The 9,528-nt window shown below is 39.7% G+C and overlaps 2 long non-coding RNA genes across 2 annotated transcripts; one reads left to right on the top strand and one right to left on the bottom strand.

Moving 5' to 3' along the window:
• On the top strand, positions 7,217–9,132 carry LOC110268051. The gene is made up of 2 exons (XR_002356084.1): positions 7,217–8,584; positions 8,860–9,132. It is a non-coding gene; the product is annotated as an uncharacterized LOC110268051 (long non-coding RNA).
• Positions 7,478–9,413, bottom strand: LOC110268050. Its single transcript, XR_002356083.1, has 2 exons — positions 9,131–9,413; positions 7,478–9,036 (listed from the first exon to the last, which is right to left on the bottom strand). It is a non-coding gene; the product is annotated as an uncharacterized LOC110268050 (long non-coding RNA).

Genomic DNA, 9,528 nt, shown 5'->3' on the forward strand with positions numbered 1-9,528 from the left:
ACATACATGCATATATATATATATATATATATATATATATATATATATATATATATATATATATATATTAAATAACCTTACAAGCATTAACCAATACAATTCATATCCCTCTTACAGAATACATATAGATAAAGGCGAGGAAACAATAAGCTATAACTAAAGCAATACAAAGCATCACAACATCAACTAGATAAGCTCTTCGTGACTTCTGTGTCCATATCCTGAAAGGGGAAATTGTAGGGTGGTGAGAACATCATCTTCGAAACGGTTCTCACCGTAGGGTTGCAGAATTACTATAATAGGATACGAGAGATAAAATCGTTACAGTGATTAATAACCGCCTTATATATCTTTTCAAAAACAACGGTTTATTATAAAAGAGAAATCTGAAATCTTTTCTGAAAGAGGAACGGTTCAATTCTTGAAAACTCAAAAGCCTTTCAAAAAGGTTTTTCTATGCTGAACCAATTAGCCTTTCATACTTTTCTAAATCAGAAACACAAAACCGAAACCAACCATCAGTCCATCTCATTTCAACCACGGCCCTAGGCCCAAACAACCCAACCAACAACCAATCACCACAGTCCAACGAAGTCTCAGTCGCAAACACAATTAGGAATTCAAGCACAAACAAACAGTTACAGCAAGTAGAACAAATAGCAGTTAATCACAGGTAATCACAAAGGTAAACCAAGTACAATATGAACACCCAAACAATGTCACATAGATGCATATGATGCATGCCTATCCTAGTGGCTGATGATATCATCTGTCGGTTATAAAGTCAGCCTGATAAGTCCTAGTAGCTAACCATTGGACTGTCCCTCTGTCGTGCATCCCCAACTCGAGTTATTTCTCGATCATCATCATTATCATAATCATAATCCAGATTCAACACTCTCACTGGTGTATATTCACGGGGGCGAGCTCATTGATAAAGAAGAACTATTGTCGATCTAGAATTTCTCAAAATAGAATATGTTCATTGCAAGTATAGTCTCGACCAACAATTGATTTCCCAAATCAAATGTTTAAATTCAAATCAAAATAACCGAGATCAAGAGTACTTCAACCTTGGGTCGTTCTCCCTAAGATGCAATTGGAAGTGTCATGCTTTTGGTTGTGGAGGCAAAGGGGGGGGGGGGGGTTTGAAATCAAAGAACAAAATATTAAAAGAACTTAAGAAATAAAGGAACTAAGAAATTATCAAAATTGGAAGTAATGCAAGCGACAAGGAATAAGATCAAAACTAGTGAAAATGTTATAAATGCAATAAAGGACCTTGGCTTGGGAACAAGGATCCAAGGAATCCTATCATCGCCATAACCACATCTATGGTAATTATGATGAGTCAATCTCGCGTAGTCAACCCCAACCATCAAGGAGTAAGTCAAGCAAGCATAATTGACCTTAATCCATAAGTCCTAACCAACTTATCAAACTAGTTGATAAAAGGCTAGCGTCAATGGAAACAAGAGTCAACTAACTACCCAAGAATTACCACTAAATGTCGGACATTATGACTCTAGTATCCTAAGAACTCAAACCACAAGCCAATGTGGAAAAATCTACTCAAATTCTAAAGTTGCCATTTTCACAAACACCTTGTGTGCATAAAAGTAAAACATAGAAAATTGCAAAGAAAAATAACAAATTATAACCAACTATCAAGAATACCAACAATAAATATCCAAACAAACATAAAGAAAGCATGAAACATTAAATTCATCAATCAAAACTTCAAGAAACACAAAATTGTAAGTATGGACAAAGTAACTTGAACCAAAGAAAGTGAAAGTAAAAGTGCTATAATTGAAGATGAAATTGAGAGTACTTACAATTAAAGAAACAAAATCAAAGACCAAAGCTTGCTATAAAATGCTACATTTGAAATTTTATAAACCCTAGGAGAGCTCTCTACTCTACACTACTCCTACTCCTAATTACTATGCAAAAAAATGTAAAAAGTGGCCTTCTACTCTAATGCCTTCATATGGCTTCAATCTCCCTTGATATAGCACTTCCCTTTAAGCATTGGAGCTTCCAAAACTGGGTCAAATGCCCCCAAAATCGCGCAGCACGCGTTTCTTTAATGAAATCACGTGCAGGGACCTGTGCGGACGCACAGACGTGTGCGTCCGCACACTCGGCTGAAAATTGACCTGTGCGTACGCACAGGTGCTTGTGCGCACGCACACGTGGAAATCCTTGCTTGTGCGCACGCATGCAGGGCTGTGCGCACGCACACTTCGCTGTGTGTGCTTTTCCTTGTTTTCTTCATGTTTTCTCCCTTGTACATGCTTTCTTCCACTTTTGCCTAGCCAACCTTGCTTAAATGACCTGAAATCACTCACGAAATATATCACGGCATCGAATGACACAAAAGTGGGATTAAATTGCTCTATTAAAGCACAAAATTGCATGTTTTCATGTTTAGGATCAGATTAGGGATAAAACACAAAAGTATGCTATTTTGGTGCTTAAGTGTGAGTTCATGTGCTAGAATCCATCCAAATTGAGTCAAAATATACCATCAAATATGGACTCATCACTCATCCGGGACTTTCACAGTGCCCGGCCACACTTACGACATAGGGTCAGCAGAGTATCGAATCTCTACCTGGAACACGTGGTGGCTAGCCACTGCTTTCACCCAGGGAAACTCGTATCTCATATAAGTGGAAGTGCAAAGTCACAATATCAATATCTCAACATATATGCATTCATTCTCAGCAATAAATCAACATTCATTTCAGCCATCCGGCTTAAATTCATGACTCATAATCAGCTATCCAGCTCATAGTTCAATCCAGAACCAGCCAAAATTCATAATCATACATAGCCATTCTGGCTCATAACAAAATTGCACTTCCACCAAATGGATCGAGACATCTGCTTCCAATGGATTTCCTTTCTAGTGTATCACTTTTCACAAAATCTCACCAACGCCTTCTGTCTAGCCTCCGTTGTACCACCATAGATCCCATCACTGACCTGATCATCCATCTTCCTAATATCATCCTCAAACTTCCTCAGTCTGCTTTCCATATCACTGAAATTATCCTGGTGCTATTGCCTCAAAGGTATCGTCAATGCCTTCAGTTTACCAAGGAACGGAGCACCTCCCAAGTTTCACCATTCATTTTTTACTGTCCTTAGAAAACCCTCATGAGTAAACCAGGAATCTAAACTCTGAACGGTCTAGGGCCCCCTCTCACTCTTGTATCCTCCACAATCAGCGGGAAATGATCTGACAAGTCCTTTGGACCACCTTTCAGCCTAATGACAGGAAACTCCTCAACCCATTCAATATTAACCAGCACCCTATCAACTCTGCTACCAGATTGACCCCTGAACCATGTGAACTTCCTATCAGTAAGGGGTAGATCCACCAACTGCATGTCTTGAACCCAACTCTTAAACTCTTCCGCTGATACCGGAAAACTCGTTAACCCTTTGCGATCCTCAACTTGCAAAATCTCATTGAAGTCCCCTAACAAACAGAAAGGACCCTGGCACAAGCCTGCAATATAGCTCAATTCCTCCCATATCACCCGCTTTTCCTCCCTTCCGTGTGCCCCGTACACCAAACAATAAGCACACTGAAAGTTATTCTTTGTTAACACTCCCTCAATGCACAACCACCTATCTCCTTTATAACAATTACTTTTCTGAAACATCATATCATCCCACATCAATAAAAGCCTCCCGGCTGCCCCAACAGATTCCACAAACTCCCAACCTACAGTACTATTTTCCCAAATCCTAGCAACATCATATTTCGAAATAACCTCCCTTTTTGTTTCAAGCAAACCTAACATGTTCAAATGATACTCTTTCTTCAACGTTTTTACCATACTCAACTTTCTGTCCCCCTTCAATCCCCTAATATTCCAGCAGCTCACAATCATTTAATCAAAGTATTACTCACCATACGTTTGTTCTTTGGACGACTCCTTCTTGCCTTTTCTTTTTGTTTTGACAGCTTTCGCTTCTCCGCTATTTCTTCATTCTGAGCTTGCAATATACTCATGATATCCACTTCTTCATCATACAAGACAGCGCCAGATTCCATCGCCAGAGCCCATGTAACTTCATTTTCCTTGATCTGTGCTTCCTTGGAAATCCTGTCTTCGTCTCCCTTAGTGATCCTCCCTCTGTCTGTTTCAGATTTAGCCCCATCCACAAATGTTCCCTCAGCATTAGCCATACCTTGTATGCCCTCTTCTTCTCCTCGGTCTGCCCACAATGACGTCACATACTCTCCCAACCGGTTCAAGTGTGGCGGTGGTGCACTCCCTTCAGCAATACCGTCATCAACATCCCCTTCCTTGCCTGTCATCACCTGTATCCTGCCCTCATTGACTGCTCTCATCCCACCACCCCTAACCGTACCGCCACCACCATCCACACCCCACCCGACCCCTGTGCACATCCCTGGAAATCAACCACAGCATCCTTAAAGACATCCGACGACTGGCGCGGCATAATCGGCCTGGCCCCTTTGGCGTTATCCTCCGCACCCGCAAGGTTGGCCGCCTCATTATGCACTTCACGCCCAGACGCAGCAAGAGATGCACGCTCCATCTGCTCACCCTTGCCCAGACGCTCAACCCGCCTACCCTCTGTCCGTTCCATCTGCTCACAAGTTAGGGCTCCAGTAACCCGGTTGGCCCCTTTCCAGCCCAACCCAGACCCATCTGTCTTCCCCCACTCTAGCCGCACACCCTCAAGACCCCATGACCCAAAGCCCTTTTGATTTAGTGTTGGGTTTAAATGATCCAGGCCCGTCTCACACCCCTCCATGTAGCACCCGGTCTGGTACCTTAATGGATGGCCCATAGGCAAAGGCCCACTTGGTATAATACTAAAATCAATATCCCTCTCTCCCCTAGTACAAATCCTCTGTATAACCATTCTGTCAGAATCCACTTCTTCACTCCCATATCCCTTCGTAACCGCCTTACCGTGATTCTGGGTACTACTCACCAAATCTACTGCATCTCCATATTTTTTGAAATTCAAAAACTCAACGTTCACATCATTGAATAGCACCTCCGGAATTACTATTCTATCCTTCCCCCAGTCAGCCCCCTGTGCATTACCGGTTATCACGTCCGCCGCCGGATCCCACTGCACCGCCGTCTTTGTCATACTATATTCACGGGAACTGTCGACGTCACTCCCCTCATAGTCCTTCTTGCTCTCCACCGAAATCTCCAGCCCACCAGCCTCCAACCCCATCTGTTTCACATATACTGTAAATTCCTTACTCCCAATAGCAATATGTACCCACTCTTTAATTTCATCAAACTCGCAGGTATCAACTTGGAACCTTCCCACCCTAAAGGAAGCCCCTGCTCCTGCTTGGATATCACAGTGGAGAACTTCGCCCCATAGACCTCCTACCACTGTAAATGTTTCTGGCGACCAGACATGAAGAGGCATTCCATAACACTCCAACCACACTTTGTGAGACACACAGCGTTCTGACTCTTCCCATCGCCGGATCCGATGAAAGACTTGCAACAGAGTATCCATTTTAAAAGTATAAGCCTCATCAGCATGCTCCACCGTATCAAAAGTTAATAACACTTTAGTCTCCCCGATCTCCCTCACATCCTCCACATGATGCAAATTTGTGCGGATAACTCTCTTCAAAGAATGGGTGTCCATTGGTTTCCGTGTGCTGCCTACCAAGCTCCTGACCAACCAGTTCATATTCTCTGCTACGATGGGTACTTCAACCCTTTTCGTGCACCCATGGCCTTGTTGGGATTGCATTCAGCTACCTGCCAGCGTTTCTCCTACCACAGAATTATTAACCTCTTCATTAGCATTAAGAATTTTCTCTGGCCTCCTTTCCAGCTGTCGTGTAAACTCCACATGCACCGAAAATAAAATGCAGTGTTAGATTTGGAATTTGAAAAGTTGGATGAGAGTATTTTTGGAATAAATGTTATTAAAATTTTAGTTTCTGTTTCTAGAAATTTCAGTCCTCTATGTCTCCATTTTTTGAAGGAATTAAAGTGGCTGAAATTTTATGTTCGAAAACTAAAATTTTAGTTCCAGTCTCTAACAATCAAATATAATAACGAATCTCAATCTCTCAATCTCAATTTCGATCCCAGCTTTCAAACACTACCATAGAGAAGTATGAAATCTTGTGTGTTCAAAAACACTTGTAGCTTTAAGGTTGTTTGTTAACATTTAATCATTAAAATGAGTAGAAACCAAAAAAGACAAAATTCAACTATATATTTCAGTTGTGGAACTATCAATTTTCTAAACTAAAAATGTTCTTAAAGAAAGTCTCATGATATAAAATTGGAAAAGTACAAGAAAAAAATAATATATATAGTGAACAACGGTTTAAAAAAGGAAGGTAAATTTGAAATTAAAATTCATATTTTAATTAATCAAATAATTAATATCAGATTTTTAAAATTTGAAAAAATTAGGATTAGCATATAAACCATTACGTACGGTTACGCATTCACATATTGTACGTTTTGCACCCCACCACCCCCTCAACAGCATCGATCTCTCCCGCACCTGTCGTCATCGTCGCCGCAAAGCTCTTGATACCGCCACCCCCTCACCGCCGCACTAGGTTCTCTTCCAACCTTATTAGTGACGCCGTTTTGTACTCTCTCACTGGCGTTGATCTCTCTCGCAATACTCATCGTCGTTGCCACAAAACTCTTGACGTCGTCTCCCCACTCACCGCCACACCAGGTTCTCTTCCAACCTTGTTAGTGGCGCCGTTTTTGCACCCCTCACCCCCTTATCCATGTCAACGTGGATCTTGTTAATGGCGGCCATTATGAGCTTGTCACACTCGGGTTCCATCCACGTTGTCACGAACAACGCCAGATTCAGCCTGGAATTTTCGTCCAGCATGAGCTCATCGTTTATTATCTGGTACGCTGCCTCCTTGGGTTATTTTAGTAGGTATGCGTATGATTATTTTAATTCTTAGTCGGATGATGATTTTAGTATGTGTGCGGATGATTATTTTAATTCTTATGTGGATGGTTATTTAATTGTAATGAATTTAGCTATATACAATTAAAATATGTTGGATGTTCAATTTACTAATTATGCGAATGATTAAATTTTTAAATTTTTGAATTATTGAATGGAATTTTTTGGTTGGATAATTTGGGTGGAGTATTTTTTTTTTTATTTTATTGGGTCAAATTTTTCTAAATCTCATTGCTCTCTGAACTGTCTTCCCTCTTCCACTCTCACTTCACAAGCTTTGCACCGAACTAGAGTTTTCACATGGTGCGGTGAGCGTGGACGTGTGAATATTGAGCTCCGAGAGGTTATGTCCTTCGTGATCTTTGTGACAGGTGACTCCTAGTGTGTAGGTTCGCTAACAGCAACCATGACATGTGATGATGAAGTGATGAGTTAGATCTAGATCAAAATCAAGGTTTTTCAGCGAACAATTATCAGATCTTTGGTTGATTGATGAACTATTTCTCAACGATTCAAACACATGCTTCTCGATCCAACGTGACTCTTATGCAAGATCCAATGAGTTCGTATTTTTTGAATTTAAGTGAGCATCCAGGTATTTCTTTAACAACTACTCCTCTGAACACTAAGAACTATTATGTTTGGGAGAGATCGATATAGATTTTTATCAAAACAAAAAAACAAGATTATGTTTATTGATGGAACTCTGTGAAAATCATATCAAACTGATCCAACACTTTAGGCTTGGGATTCTTTTCTATTGTCTTGGCTTTATGCCTCTATGAGTGCTGAAATATTGCCCAGTGTCATATGGTGTAATGATACGTATGAGCTTTGGGAGAAACTTAACCATCGCTTTTATCAGGGAGATATATTTAGGATTGCAGAATTGCATGAGGATTTGTTCACTATGAGACAAGGAAAGTTGTCAATTACTGACTATTTCACCAAATTCAAAGGCATTTCCGAAGAATTGGATGAGTTTATGCCAATTCCAAGTTGTACATGTGTGAGTGTGGCTTTGGAATGATGAAGAAGTACATTTGAAAGACATGGATTTTAATTTCTAAGAGGACTTAGTCATTAGTATTCTGTTGTCCGGTCCCAGATTATGTTGATAAAGTCTCTCTCTACCATTAGCGCTGCTTACTCTTTGCTTCTACAACAAGAGCTGCAGTTTATGAACACTGACAGTGATCTTGGAGCTTTGATTAATGCTGCCAAAACTGGAACGCAGCATCCAAGGGAAACAAGTTACAATATGGGGAGAGGAAGAACGCGTGGTGGAAGGTCAGAAAAAGGATATGGGGGCAGAGGACTTCCAAAAACTTGCTCACACTATGACAAATATGGCCACACCATAGATACATGCTATCAAAGGCATGGTTATCCTCCGCACCTACAAAGAAAATTTGAGGCAAATAATGCTAATGTCAACAACATTGTCACCATCAATTAAGTTGCTGAAGAGAATGGTGAACTCAGCAAAGTTATCAAGTCCAATGGAGAGAGCGACATCAGTATTGGTGGATTATTTTCAGATAGACAAAAAGAAGCATTAATAATTTGACTCCAACCATACTTGTACCTTTCACAGGTATACATCACATCCTTTCTCTAACCAAACATGATTTAAAAATTCATGATCTGCACAAGTTTATTCATTCCTATTTTAAATTACACCTACAAACTTTATATACACTATATATATTCTCACCTAAGGTGCAGTTAACTAGCTAAACTAATTAAGTTACATGCTAACTAACTCTATACTAGTTATACAATAATCTAACTAATTTTTTCAAGTTGATTAAGCTACTGCTGAGTCAGCTTCTAGTTGCTTCTTCCCTGAACTACTATGATCTGCTACAGATGGAGGTAAAAGTCAAAATTTTAAAAATACCAGAAATCTTAATAGGGGATGGAAAACTCATAAAAAGACCAGCTAGTGACTGTTTCTTCGGTTCCATTTCAAGCAAATTCTCCCCTTAATTTGAACACAACACTGCCTCCAATAACCTCATAATCAAGGTGACCCACAAGAAGAACCTGCAAAAGAAAAATCCATAATAATATAATCAAGTAGCTGCAGATGAAGATAGAGTTTGAAGGAGGAGAAGGAGGGGAATAATTAAGATTATACAAAGAAGATGGACTAAATTAGGTCCAAATTTCAAAATTGCAGCATCCAGCGTAGCAACGAAGTGTTACATCATCACTGTGATTGATAACTCATAACCGGAAAGAGATCCAGGGACCATTACATTGCCTGGAGCTCAATCAGAAGGACTACTATGGTGAAATTTGGAATATGGATGATTAAATTGAGTCCGAAAATCTCAGGCACTACTATGAAAATTTACTCAATTGATAATACTTGTAGATTATTTAATGAAATTATTTTTGAAAAATGATTGCAATAGTTATCGCATATAAGAATAAGTATTTAGTATTTTTTAAATATTTATTATATTACTATAAATAACTTTAATTATTCATGTATCTTAGATTATTCTAATAGTTAATTATTTAATTAAAAAG

The sequence above is a fragment of the Arachis ipaensis genome, chromosome B10 (genome assembly GCF_000816755.2).
Source record: "Arachis ipaensis cultivar K30076 chromosome B10, Araip1.1, whole genome shotgun sequence".
In the NCBI taxonomy this organism is placed as follows: domain Eukaryota; kingdom Viridiplantae; phylum Streptophyta; class Magnoliopsida; order Fabales; family Fabaceae; genus Arachis; species Arachis ipaensis.